The sequence below is a fragment of the Rana temporaria genome, chromosome 4 (genome assembly GCF_905171775.1).
Source record: "Rana temporaria chromosome 4, aRanTem1.1, whole genome shotgun sequence".
In the NCBI taxonomy this organism is placed as follows: domain Eukaryota; kingdom Metazoa; phylum Chordata; class Amphibia; order Anura; family Ranidae; genus Rana; species Rana temporaria.
The window spans coordinates 249,215,893-249,230,417 of record NC_053492.1 but is presented as its reverse complement, the minus strand read 5'-3'; the positions used below and the strand labels follow the sequence as shown (position 1 = coordinate 249,230,417).

Below are 14,525 nucleotides of genomic sequence, written 5' to 3'. Positions count from 1 at the left end.
GCTTCACAGGTTGCCACTGGAGTCCTCTTCCACTCCTCCCTAACGACATCACGGAGCTGGTGGATGTTAGAGACCTTGCACTCCTCCACCTTCGGTTTGAGGATGCCCCACAGATGCTCAATAGGGTTTAGGTCTGGAGACATGCTTGGTCTGTCCTTCACCTTTACCCTCAGTTTCTTTAGCAAGGCAGTGGTCATCTTGAAGGTGTGTTTGGGGTCATTATCATGTTTGAATACTGCCCTGTGGCCCAGTCTCTGAAGGGAGGGGATCATGCTCTGCTTCAGTATGTCACAGTACATGTTGGCATTTATGGTTCCCTCAATGAACTGTAGCTCCCCAGTGCCAGCAGCACTCATGTAGCCCCAGACCATGACACTCCCACCACCATGCTTGACTATAGGCAAGACACACTTGTCTTTGCACTCCTCATCTGGTCGCCACCACACACGCTTGACACCATATGAACCAAATACGTTTATCTTGGTCTCATCAGACCACAGGACATGGTTCCAGTAATCCATGTCCTTAGTCTGCTTTTTCTCTTCTGCAAAATGTATGCAGGCTTTCTTGTGCATCATCTTTAGAAGAGGCTTTCTTTTGGGACGACAGCCATGCAGACTAATTTGATGCAGTGTGCGGCGTATGGTCTGCGCACTGGTAGGCTTACACCCCCCCCTCCAACCTCTGCAGCAATGCTGGCAGCACTCATACGTCTATTTCCCAAAGGCAACCTCTGGATATGACATTGAGCACGTGCACTCAACGTCTTTGGTTGACATTGGCGAGGCCTGTTCTGAGTGGAACCTGTCCTGTTTAACCGCTGTATGGTCTTGGCCACTGTGCTGCAGCTCAGTTTCAGGATCTTGGCAATCTTCTTATAGCCTAGGCCATCTTTATATAGAGCAACAATTATTTTTTTTAGATCCTCAGAGAGTTCATGAGGTGCCATGTTGAACTTCCAGTGACCAGTATGAAAGAGTGAGAACGATAAAAACAAATTTAACACACCTGCTCTCCATTCACACCTGAGACCTTGTAACACTAATGAGTCACATGACACCTGGGAGGGAAAATGGCTAATTGGGTCCTTTCTGGACATTTTCACTTAGGGGTGTACTCACTTTTGTTGCCAGCGGTTTAGACATTGATGGCTCTGTGTTGAGTTATTTTGAGGGGACAGCAAATGTACACTGTTATACAAGCTGTACACTTACTACTTCACATTGTAGCAAAGTATAATTTCTTTAGTGTTGTCACATATAAAAGATATAATAAAAATATTTACAACAATGTTAGGATGGTACTCACTTTTGTGAGATACTGTATATGTATAAATAAATAAATATATATATATATATATATATATATATATATATATATATATACCCACACAACCTCATAGCCCAGCATTTACACTACAAACAATGCCCAAAGAAAACACCACTTGCCTGTTTACGGGCAGGTCTAACAGGACCAGAACAGCCCTCACCCCATTTATATTCACCGTACACTATCACCGTTGCTGTGGCAGTGGTTACCTGCACTTGGCTTTACTATATGGAGCGCAGTGTACATCATCAAAATAGAACATGCTCCAGATGGTTTGGACTGAGTTTGGTAAAACAGCAGCACCAATCCTCAAACTAGGTTTTGTTCATACCTATCTTTGTATTTATCTTCTGAGCAGCTTTTAAAGCGGAGGTTCACACAAAAAACAAGTATATAACATTACATTCAGTATACCTCAAACATGTACAGTATGCCGTTTTTTTTTTTTTTTTGGGGGTGTACATACGGTATTATCGGTATTTTCCTCCTGGCTTCCGGGTACTCGCTCCCGCAGGAGTGGGTGTTCCTGTGCAGTGCCGCAATGTCATCTGGGACTTCGCCCAAATGATTGACGTGCCTGAGAAAAACTCCCCCTGGCGGATAAGGCGCCTCACGACTTTCCGAAAGTAGCCGAACCGCGAGTCGGCTCTATACGGCGCCTGCGCACCGACTAGGAGCCGTGTAGAGCTGACTGCGCAGGCGCTGTATAGAGCCGACTCGCGGTTCGGCTACTTTCGGAAAGTCGTGACGCGCCTTATCTGCCAGGGGGAGTTTTTCTCAGGCACGTCAATCATATGGGCGAAGTCCCAGTTGACATTGCGGCACTGCACAGGAACGCCCACTCCCGCGGGAGCGAGTACCCGGAAGTCGGGAGGAAAATACTGATAATACCGTATGTACACCCCCCCCCAAAAAAAAACAGCATATTGTACATGTTTGAGGTGTACTGATTGTAATGTTATATACTTGTTTTTTGGGTGAACCTCCGCTTTAAGTACTAAACATGATGAGACTGCTAGCAATTTTTTAAAGCACCTCTACTAATACAAGAGAGCACTATTTGTCTAGGTCTGTCTAGGTTCAGTAATGGTAAATGCACAAGTAGTCATAAGTGATTATGGAGCTCCTTCTGCTGAAAATATGGAGAGCTCCAGTGCTAAAGGCTCTAAAAAGAACAGGTATAACTTGGTGGTGCTCAGAGGGCACATATTCCAGTCTCTACCAAAATCCACCTAACATGATAGAGCAAATATGAAACATGAACAAAGCTAGAGACAAAAGGAAACCAACATGTGCAACGTTGTTTAAGATATTGACCTTTTTGTTAAAAATCTTGTTGCTATTACTTTGTTCTGTTGCCAAATGTTGGGTTAATATCTGTAGGTGGAATGTTGCTGTTATGAAGCACAGATTGTAAAAGTCTCCAAACATACTCATATTGCAGATTTATTCCAAAGGGCAGTACAAAGACTTGGTGAATGGGCACAGTGCAGTAACCAACTAGATTTCAGACTGGTTGCTTGGGAATTCTGTATTTTGTCCTAAATAAACCAGTTAGCAGTAAAATAGAGGTAGGATATAACACATGTAAGGAAAGCAAGATGGTCTATGTAGCATGCCATTATTTTATTGTATAGTGTCCAGATAAAATAAAAAATTATGTGCAGGCAAGGATATAAGAATTTGTTAACAATACTTTTGGTGCTGATAAGGTAGGCCTGCCATAAGGGGTTACAGATAAGGGCTAGGTGAAAATGAGGTTTGAAGGTCAACATTGAGAGTTAAAGTTAGGGTTATGTTTATTCCAAATCGGTCCACGAGCATAAATATAAGAAGGCTGTATTTAAACCTACAGACCCCGGCAGAGAACACGGGAGATAGATGTATCTTAGCATTGGACGCCACTAAGGCCTTTGATAGTCTGGAGTGGGACTATCTCTGGTACGCTCTGGAGAAGTTTGGGTTTGGCCCATCTTTTATTAAATGGATAAAGCTATTGTATAATTCCCCAAGGGCCAAAATAAAAATAAACAATGAAGTTTCACAGTCGTTTGAATTGGAAAGGGGAACGAGACAGGGATGTCCACTGTCCCCCCTCCTTTTCGCCCTGGCAATTGAGCCCTTGGCGACTGCAATTAGAGCTAGGCAGGAAATACAGGGGTTCCAGAGAGGAGCAGAGGAGGAGAAAGTCGCGCTTTATGCGGACGATATCCTCCTTTTCTTGGGCAACTCTACAACCTCCCTCAAAACTGCAGTTCAAACAGTAGAAGCGTTCGGACGATTCTCGGGCCTGGTAATAAATTGGGAAAAATCAACACTCTTACCTGTGGACCTGGTAAGCAACATTGATGGGATAGGAATCCCTCAATTAAAAATCGGGGAGAAGATGGAGTACTTGGGAATAGTGGTAACACGTAACCCAGAACAATTTATAAATAACAATCTAGTACCACTTTTGGTTAAATTTAAACGCAAAGCGGAAATATGGGGACATTTGCCATTGTCGGTTGCTGGCCGTAGCAATCTCATTAAAATTATCTGGTTGCCACAGTTGCTGTATATACTTCACAACTCCCCAGTATGGATTGACAATCAATGGTTTAAGAAGATAGAGACCCTCTTTAGGACTTTAATTTGGAAAAAGGGAAAAGCAAGGATCAGTCTCCGAACGCTGCAACTACCAACAAATAGGGGAGGGCTGGCGGTTCCGCACCCCCACAGTTACTTCTTGGCGGCACAGCTGCAGCACCTGGGGGGCTGTGGTACAGAGGGGGGAGGAAATGCAAGCGGGAAAATGATGCTAAGGGGGTCCCCACATAGTTCTGTAATAGAGGCCTTAGAGGCCAACTCGTTCTTGGTAAAAAGCCCAACAGTAAAAATGATGGTAAGAGTGTGGCAAGCAGGAAAAGTAGCTTTGGGCTATCAAGGATTATCAGAATACTCTCCATTATGGGAAAATAAGAATTTAAAAGACATTTTGGCCATGGGGAAACTAAAAGAATGGGATAAACGTGGGATAACCAGAGTGGCACAATTGTACACAGGTTGCACATTAAAACCCTTCTCAGAGCTAAGTAGGGAATATGGTATTCCAAATTCCATGTTCTTTACCTATTTGCAGGTTAGACATGCACTACAAGCCCAATTTAAGTTACAGCCGGTAAGATGGCAAAAGCTAACGCATTTTCAAAGACTAATCAAGACAGGGGTCTTGAAAGGTCTTATCTCAGATCTGTACGAACGAATCAGGGATCAGTTGGTAGGAAATGAGAGGCTCTGCAGGAACAAACAGAGGTGGGAGGAGGATATTGGCCCAATAACGAATGACCAATGGGACAGGATATTGGAATTGGGGACAGTGGTTTCACTAGCCCCGTCACAACGGGTCTCCCATCTATTCCTTCTCCACAGGGTTTATTATACTCCCAAGAAACTATTTCGATTCGGATGGAAGCCAGATGATAAATGTCCCAGATGTCAAAACACAGGGGACCTTATCCACATGATGTGGAAATGCCCAAAATTGCATCGATATTGGGTTAAGATTCTGGACATTATAAATGCAACTTTTGGAATTACTCTGGAACTTGAAGCCAGGGTTTGCCTATTAGGATGCATTGAGGAGAGAATGGGGCAGAGGGATGTACTAGTAGCAGCCATAAGAAGTCTGTTCCAGGCGAGGAAACTAATAGCACTAAAATGGCAAGCACAAAATCCACCTACAGTAGCAGAATGGCTCAATGTAATGAACAGCACAATAGGGAAAGAGAGGGGAACATGGATTAGACGTGGCAACCTTAAAAAATTTAATGCAATATGGGAGCACTGGTTAGTGAAAATAGGCCGCTCACTCTAATTAAGTATAGACTAGTAAAGTACTATTTAATTTAAGGACAAGAGCATGATTTAAAACGTGTATGCACTTTAAGGGTAAGATAGGGAGGGGGAGGGAAGGGAGGGTTGGGATGGATGGAGATTTTTAGTGTTTGTTATAGATTTTTTTTGTATGCACATAAAATGCACTGTGTGTAAAACACGAATTTATATTTCCTGTCATGTATATGGATGGAAAACAATAAAAAAAGGTACTGGATTAAAAAAAAAAAAAAGTTAGGGTTATGTTAATGGTAAAAAAAAGAGCACCAGTGTTTAAAAAAAATGGCTATAATATTCACCTCCTCTCTGTGCTGTCCCCCACAAGATTTCTTTTTGGTTGGAAAATACCCACCACCAGGAAAAGATCCACATGAGCTGCGTGTCACATGTGCTGAAGACTTCAGGGAAAAGGTAATTGTATAAAAAAAAATACAGTAAGGGACTTTGAGCACTGGGTTGGAGGATTGAGCCTGGAGTTTGGCTCTATATGGTCAAAAGTAGAAAGTTTGGTTCTATTAATACCTAGAGTAGAAAGAGTTGTCTTTAAAAATGTGATAGTCATGGTTTTTTAATCTATAGATGCAGTAGAACATATACTGTTACTATAGTTAGCTATAGTTATAGTTTTATTTATTTATTTGTTCTAAGTTTTGTTTTTTAGCTACAAGCAGATGGCCATCGCTATTGCTAAAGCATGCTTCTGAACACCGCTCCAGGCTGAACATGTGACTGTCAGGCCTTGTACACACGATCAGTCCAAACTGATGAAAACGGACTGAGGTTCAGTTTCATCAGTCCAAACCTACCGTGTGTATGGCCTATCAGACTTTTGTCCTTCAGTCCAAAGTTTTAGAACTTGCTTTAAAATCGGACTGATAGACTGATGACCGATCGGTCAAAACGGATGGTTAGTACGCAAAAGCATCGGTTCAAAACCTGCGCATGCTCAGAATCAAGTCAACGCATGCTTGGAAACATTGAACTTTGTTTTTTTCAGCACGTCCTTGTGTTTTACGTCACCGCGTTGGACTCGATCGGATTTTGAACTGATGGTGTGTAGGCCCTTTAGACCATCAGACCATCAGCCTTCAGTCCATTTTCATCGGATGGACTGATCGTGTGTACAGGGCCTCAGGTGCTATTGTAGGCTGCCAATGGGACTTACTCCAACTCCCACCTTCCATGACCAAACAGTGACCAATCAGTGCATAGAATGCAGCCACACTCTGTCTTCCAGCATGTATACAGCCTATTGTACGTGACAGTAGATGTTACAAGGACCTCACTGCCTGATGCATCGCTACTCACGGAAACAAATTATACAAAATTATGGCTCCTACTTATATTAATTATATTAATAACAAAAGATACTAAAAATACAAAAAATAAATCTAAAAAAGATACTAAAGAAACAAGTTGTGTTGATGTTTAAGTGTAAAGATCAGGATAAGAGTTAAAGCCCAACTCCAGCCGAAACTAAGAAAAAATGGGAATGGTTTAGAACCTCTATAAAGTTTATTATTGGGCAAGGGTTAGGACCTCTATTAGGTCATTATTTCATTCTGTGTCTCACTGTCCTAGTTAGCAATAAAACTTGAGATAATTATTTATATTTCTTTTTAAAACTGAAAAAAAAATTTGGCTCAAGTTGGGCTTTAGGTTTTAGGGTTTAGTTAAGAGTTGTGAGGAAGTTAGATGTTACTTGTTCATTTATAGTTCACTGTTTAAGATTTTTAACAGGAAAAATAACACTCTAAGGCGTCTAGATGGAGTGGGGGAACAAGGAGAGAGGTGAAGAAGAGAGTAGAGCAGAAAACAAAAACAGTGGGGGGTGAGGGACAGAGGGCATAGAAGGAGGGGGTGGGGGGGATACCCTGGTGGGGTGGCAGCACCACAAGTCGGCTCACAGCATTGAATGACCACAGGGTAGGTTTCATCAGAATAATGATACAATGTTCAATATTATCCTGTATTGTGCTCCTTTGTTTTGTCTTTGAGGGTAGCAAGTGTTCCATTCATCCTGGCAAACCATTGAAAAATGGTGGGTGGAGATTGTTGTTTCCACATGCTGGGGATGCAGACCCTGGTAGCGTTCAGTAATGTTTTAGTAGCGACTTAAGATATCTCTCACTTGACACAAGGGTTAAGCTGAGGAGCACTGCCACAGGATTGTCAAAAAGGGTGAAATATGTAAGTTTGTGTACAATCTGCAAGACTTGTTGCCAAAAAGGCCAGATATTGAGACATTCCCAGAAAATGTGGAATATCGCACAGACCTGGGCACTGCATTTCCAGCACAATGGGCTGTGTCAAGGAAACAAGAATGCCAGGAGAGAGGGGTCAGGACAGAGGGGGTCTGATACCACCATGTCAGGATTTCATATGTGATTTCTTGGTATTTGCTACACAAGGAAGATTTGTGAGCAAAAAAGAGTATGCAGTTTTTTTAACTTCAGTAAATGTGTTCAGGCCCCTTACCCTTTTGTATGGAGGATCTTGCTGGGAAAATAAGTCCAGCAGGATACAGTAAGAGGCAGAGAGGGATTTACATATGGGTCCTTCAGCAAGACAGAGGTCTTCAAACGGGATGAGACATCTGTTAAAGCATGTATGGTCCACGTTAAGATCATACGTGCTTTTCATGGGATCATATGTAAAGCCGTCAGGCCCTAGAGCTTTACCCAAAGGAGAACTTGCTAGTGCCATTGCAAATTCCTCAGAGCAAATGGGTTGGGAGAGAGAGTAAATTTCCTCTTCTGTGAGAGAGGTCAAAGCACCATCTTTGAGGTATGTTTCAGTTGAAGCAGATTTATTGGTGGCAGACCTAGTAGGGGACATGGGTTGAAAATTGTACAGGGTCGCACAGAAAGCTTTGGCCATTTACAAGGATGAATATTTTCTTGTAGGTGTAGACAAAGTAGGAGCGGCCAACTACATTTATCTCCAAATTACTAAAATGATCTTTCATGAATTTGTTTTTGGTTTGAAATAAGGAGTGTTCTTGAATCTGTTTCCGTACACGAGTAAGCTCAGAATGTTTATTTTTATAAAAAAAAATTGGCATTGCAAGCCACACACCAAACACTACCAGTAGCAAGTTTTTAGTTGCGAAAACCAAAATATGGCAAGAAAATAACAGATTATGAATGGTTTGGTATGGAGTAATTGCTAGTGGGATTTTTAGCAAATAAAATGAAAAGAAGAACTTTACCTACAAATATTGTTATTATTTATTTAAATGCATACAGCGGTTTATGATCTTTTCATGGTAACTGTAGTGCAGCATGTTTCCACTGCACAGTACTCCTGCTGCAATATGAAGTGTCCCCTGACAATAAGTTAAAATGTTGGCACCAGTCATAGACTGCTCACTGAAAAATAAATATGGTGGGAACATTCCATGCATTCTGAGATCTACTGCAGCAATACATATAATAAACTGCTGGGAAAGTATGCCCAGTTCATTCTATGAATATGCTTCCTTGTAAGCCATGGCAAATATTCAGTGGCAAGCTTGACACATCTGTAGTGCAGCTGTTATCACGGGTAGGGCGTGCAGAGCTGAGAAGCCCAGCACACCATTCCCTGTCATATTTTCCTGCTAAGTCACTGCAGTACATAATGGAACTTCTAGGTATAAAATAGTCTGTGACACATCACAAGTAAATGAAGTTGACACAGATCATCTCTCTGCTTTCAGAGCCAAATGCTGAGCTATAAGTAGATTTTTTACAGTGTGGTCCTAGCAAAATCCAATTGAGAAGTAATGAAATATATCTTGCATGTTATTAACTGCTACTGTTACATGCTTAAGGAATTTGCTTCTGTGTATGAGGATGATGACAAGCTCATATAAGGAACATGCAGCATCAAAACAGCTAAAGGGGAAGGGCTCCTACATACAAAAACAGTATCATCCAAAGGATGAAAACCTAATTTATATAATATGTGCATCCTACAAAGATCCCTGTAACATAGCTGAATTTAGTTTGATTAAAAATCAGTTTTTGGCAACTAAATGCTGCTTATCTACTTGGCTGCTTATCCCCTGGAAAACAATCCAAGTCCATTAATGTTATACAACAACAGGAATAAGACCAGGTTGCAGTTTACATAATTTTGATTATCACTTCGGCAGAAAAAAAGACAGTTGAAGCTCAAAGTAAACTAAAATATAATAACTTGCAAAAGTCATAACCTCAAGTGCTCAACCCCCACGATCTGTTTACACACACGTCCCTGTTCTGCCTCTCGTGCCCGCAATCACTCATGGCTGGTGGTCATCACGACCGTCGGTCACTAGCATTGGCACCCCCGCGATGCAGCGGGCGCCTGCACCTCCTGCTAGCTCACTTAAAGCGACTGACGTACAGCTACGACGGTTCACGCAGCAAAGCCAACCTGTCGCAGTATAACTGCAGCGGCTGGTCCATAAGCGTCTTAATAGAATTTTACAGAAATACACAGTGGCTGCAGATTCAAAAGGATAGGTAATTTTTAAAAACAATAAATTACAATATGGCTTGCAGATTTTTTTTCGCAAGAATGTTATTTTTTAAGTAAAGCTTACTCTTTCCTTTAAAGTACATAGATTACCTTGCTGTACCAGCAAATTTATTATAGAGGGGTATTATTATTTCGAAATTGAGCTAACCTGACTGTCCCCATAATTTTTTAAAACATAACTGTTCTTTTAAAATATGTAGACGTTATTGTTCATAAAGTAATTAAAAGAAAAACTGACCTTGTCACCTAACAGTATAATCACTTTTGTACATAAGAGTGGCTACGATCTGATAGATTTTCCAGCTGCTGTTACAAAGATTTTCTAATTCGTTACTATTTACATGAATAGTTAGGGAAAGACTATAAACAAGCATTTTGGAGTATTGAAATTCTGTCTCTTCATTTAAAGTTACATTCAAGTATACTGGACACTTTAAAGCTTCATGCAAAGGGGCCCATTAGGGGTGCACAACAAACTTTTTTTTTATCCGCATCCCATGAGCCCAGGTGCTGCATACAGCTCCACATGAATGGCAATGCATGGCTGTACATGGGTGTAAGCCAATATTTGCATGTACCCACATATGGCATATGGACATATTACCCGAATGCAGAAAGTTTACAGAGCTGAGGCCATTGAATTGTGTTCAAAAGCACATTGGTAAATCTGTAAAAACATTCCTTTAAAGTGAATCTGTCATGATAGAAATATTGGCCCTACCATTATTTAATTTACATTGCCCCTTCTATTTCTGTATGTGGATGATGGCACTGTAATGATTTGAATAATAAAAAAAAAATCAGAGTACCTTTTTTCTAATCGATATACAGCTGTCACATGACCCAGCTCATTCCCAGCCTGTCTGCAGGGAAACTTAAGCAGGATGAGCTTTTAATCCTCTGCTGCTGCTCACATGTTCAAAAAAAAACCAACAGACTAAAAATAAATAAATAATATCAATAAACTGTTTTAAAGTGGCATAACAATATATATTTAAAATTAAATCTTTGTGGAAATAACATGGTGTGGTCAGATTTCTGCCAGTCATAGGCCGTGTCACGCCCCTCCAGCCTGTGTTTTAGAATAAGGGGGAGGTGAAGCCTCCATTAATCTACATATGATATCCTACCACCATTGTGTTTAGCTGGCTAGTGGGCATGGAGCAGGAGGGAAGAAGTGGGCTGTCATTTACCGCTGTGTATTCGCCCACATGACTCTATAGTCACATGGGCTATTCAGATGTGATAGGGATGAAATGCTCAGCATAGAAACTCACTGAAATATGAGCATGTGCAGAGTTGCCACCACAGCTGCAACGTCCCTAGCCAAACTGGGGACTTGGACAGAAGGCAGAGATAGAGAGCAGCAGGGTTAACCAGTTTTTTTGCAGAATACAGAAAACGATTCTCATAGTGACTTAGTGAGTATTAACAGCATGTAATACCATATTTATTAATAGTTTTTTTATGATGTGGGTTTAGTGACTCTTTAACTTCTTTTAAAAAAATTGTAAGTTGCTTGACTGTCATGCTTACCAATCTCACTCTTTTAAAATGGACCTGCACTTTGGGTGCATTTACACTTACTGTACATTGGTGACCCCCCCCCCCCCCCCCCATTTTTATAGTTACCTGTCACAGATTCAGCCAAATATTGGGGCCACACAGCCCCTTGCCAAAATCTTCCATGTTGGTCCAGTGCATGTTCTCTGCCCTCTCATTAGTTCTTATGCAGCAATCTCAAATACTAGCTTGTACGCTGGGCTAACTCTCCATTGAAATGAATAAGAGTCTTGAACGCATGTGCAGACCCACCAGTGTTATGTTAATAAGAGGCTGTGCGGCCTAGATGGTGATATCTTGCTGGATTGGGTACAGGTAAGCACACGACTGGCGGGAGAAGGGGGGCTACAATAATTATAACTGCACCAACAAGTTCAGCCTCTTAAAATGTTTAGCTCAAGGATAACTCAGTTCAGTAACCCAGTGCCAAAACTTACCCTTCTCTTACTTTGTTGAAACAAAAATGGCTGGAGCTATAAAGTTTAGGTATGTACCTTACATAAATAGGTATGTCTGGGCGCCTCTGAAAATCAGACTATTGCAATCTGCCAGTTTATGGTATTGTTGATTCCACCTTCCTCCTTCCTATCTATATATGTGCCTGCACTGTATAGCTCTGGTCAGTTTAGTAAATTGTTTGCTGACAAGCATGCTTTAAACTAACCACTAATCCTAGCTGTTAACCTATCTCCTAAACTTAACATACCCTTATAGTTGACCTTGCTGTTAAAATGTAACACTTTAAACCTGGGGGAAAAAATCAGCATGGACTTGTATGTTCCCCTGCCTACTGAAAGCTGAAAGCCACAGCAGTTAAAATCTGAAATTATAGTCTTGATCAAAAGAAAGAAGTTAAAAACCTAAGACCAATTATGATACTTGTATGTAAGTTTGAGCTCCCGTTCATGCCATTTGCATTGGGCTGCACCCGGCAGCCATGTCGAGCGCAGTTCCACAGCAAAGACACGGCAGTTTGCCTTGTTTTCTATGTAGTCGGTCTACACCACTATGTTGAAAATAAGCACTGCATGCACTACTACATCCCAACTCCCCTGCAGTGAAAATGTATTATTTTTTACAAAATGTCAATGTTTTTCCACATATAAATACAAAATCACACTCAATTCCTTATTTAAACATCAATTTTCTATATTCTCTCATTCTGACATGACACATAAGGTCAAACAGAATAAATAAGGGGGTAGGTCCTGATGGCTCTATGTTTCTAACATATCATGCCATAAGAAAATCTCCCCTCTCCTATCTCCTCTTACTATACTCCTTTCCTCTTCTACTCTTCTCTCCCTCCTAACTCCTTCCCCATTCCTCTTCTCCACTGATACCATCAGTCTCGGCGGACTTTTCAGCCCAGATAAAATTGAATAAAATTATATTGTGACATTTTAATACATTTCTAACAAAAAATACTTAATTAAACAAAAAGAGCTACAAAGAAAAACAATCCTGGCGTGTGATGTACCAGGATTGGTGCATTGACACTCTTCCTCTCAACATTCAGTCACATGCAGTCAGCGGGTTTGCTGGTCTGAACAAGTTCTGAAAGTACCTGGTTCAAGAGATGCATTTCATTTTAAATAGTGAATATAAAAACATGTACTAAAAAGTAATAAAAATTATTTGTGGTCTATAAAATTAATATTTATTTACTAACTACAAATTTTTAAGCAATATACATTTTTACATCACAAAAAAAATACCATGATTATAAACTTTTATTTTGTCTAAAAAGAAATACCAGTTTTTCGGACAACTCCACAGGTATGATCATTAAACAAACATACAGCAAACTTCACCAATTTTCATACCCCTAAATCATAGGATGATATTTTTGAAAATTACGCTTACAAAGAACACAAAATGTATATAAATGTAGGAAACCAGTCTAAGGGTACAGTATCCCAATCCATTCTTTCCATATAAACAAGTAGCATTTTTAAGATAGATACTCACATCTGTCCTTCCTCTCAGCTGAGCTGCTGAAAGCTTGTAGGGACGTTTCCCAGACACATACTGAAGTCTGTGAGCAGAGGTTCTGTAATTCAATTCTTGTCAGATTTTGGCTCTTGCGCAGACTTGGTTTCTTCAAGCTTCTCCAAGTCCATGTCTGTCTTTTCACACAGCAATAAAGGATGTTTATGTAGAGCTCCTAAACTTGCAAATGATAGAAAGTAACATAGATTTAATGAAGAATGTGAAGTTCAGCCTATTTCCTTTTAACCACGGCCAGGACCCAAAGGGCTAACCTGATGGAATGTTAGTGGTCATAGTAACCACTGGAATGTGTATCTGATGGTGCAATGGATGCAAAGCAAAACACACATATGACTCAGTGCTGCTATGCTTAAACTTTTAGTTGTTATTACATTTAAATCTAAATGCTTTATTTTAAATATCCTTTTACTTTACAGCTTAATGAACTCATGAATGAAATGAAATAAAGAAGAGGTTGTCAAGCAAATTGCTACTCCCTGATGCATACTAATGCAGCCACAAATCAAAATATTACATGCGGCTACTTTGAGATGTAAGGTTACTTTTTAAATTCTGAGCAGAGCTCAAATTCAGATACTTTTACTAAAAATAAAAATTGTGTTTTGTGCACTCAGATACATAGTAATGTTAAAGTTCAGCTCTCGTAGCTCTTGTAAAAAAACTGAAATAAAGGAGATAATCAGTGAAGCCCTGTTTAGCTTTTAAGGTCACTTTGCTGTAAAACCTCTGTAGTATATTATGTGCTTTTACTAAACAAGAATGCTGTATATACAAACTGCGTACATTTATGGAAAACAATACAAAACATACAAAATATTACAGATATACATATAACACATGTATACATTATTATTACTATACAGGATTTATATAGCGCCAACAGTTTGTGCAGTGCTTCACAAATGAAGGCAATTACAATACAATTTGGTCAGAGGGATCAGAGGGCCCTATTCGTTAAAGCTTACAATTTACTAAACTTCCTAGTGTATAAGCGTGAACAATGGTCTGTGTGCAACAGGAATACGTTAAAAGTCACTTAACTTCTGGATTTAGCAGCTTCACAATCTCTGTAGACAACCATGGCTCCCTGCTATTTGAGCGATTGCAGAAATCAGTCTCTTTCATAGGGTAACTTTAGCATCATCCACAAGTGGATTTCCCTCTATGGTCATCTTGTGGTTATGATGCCCTCATGCACAGACTTTGATTGTTGTTATGGAGCCCTCCTTTCAGCTTAT

The 14,525-nt window shown here is 40.3% G+C and overlaps 1 protein-coding gene across 1 annotated transcript in view; it reads right to left on the bottom strand.

The window, feature by feature from the left end:
• The window catches only part of FHL5 (four and a half LIM domains 5), a 67,190-nt gene extending 53,574 nt beyond the window's left edge, over window positions 1-13,616 (bottom strand). The window contains exon 1 of the mRNA XM_040350127.1: window positions 13,246-13,616. The gene's annotated coding sequence lies outside the window, so the exon portion shown is untranslated. The remainder of the gene's footprint in view (window positions 1-13,245) is intronic.
• Between the last annotated feature and the right edge of the window lie 909 nt (window positions 13,617-14,525).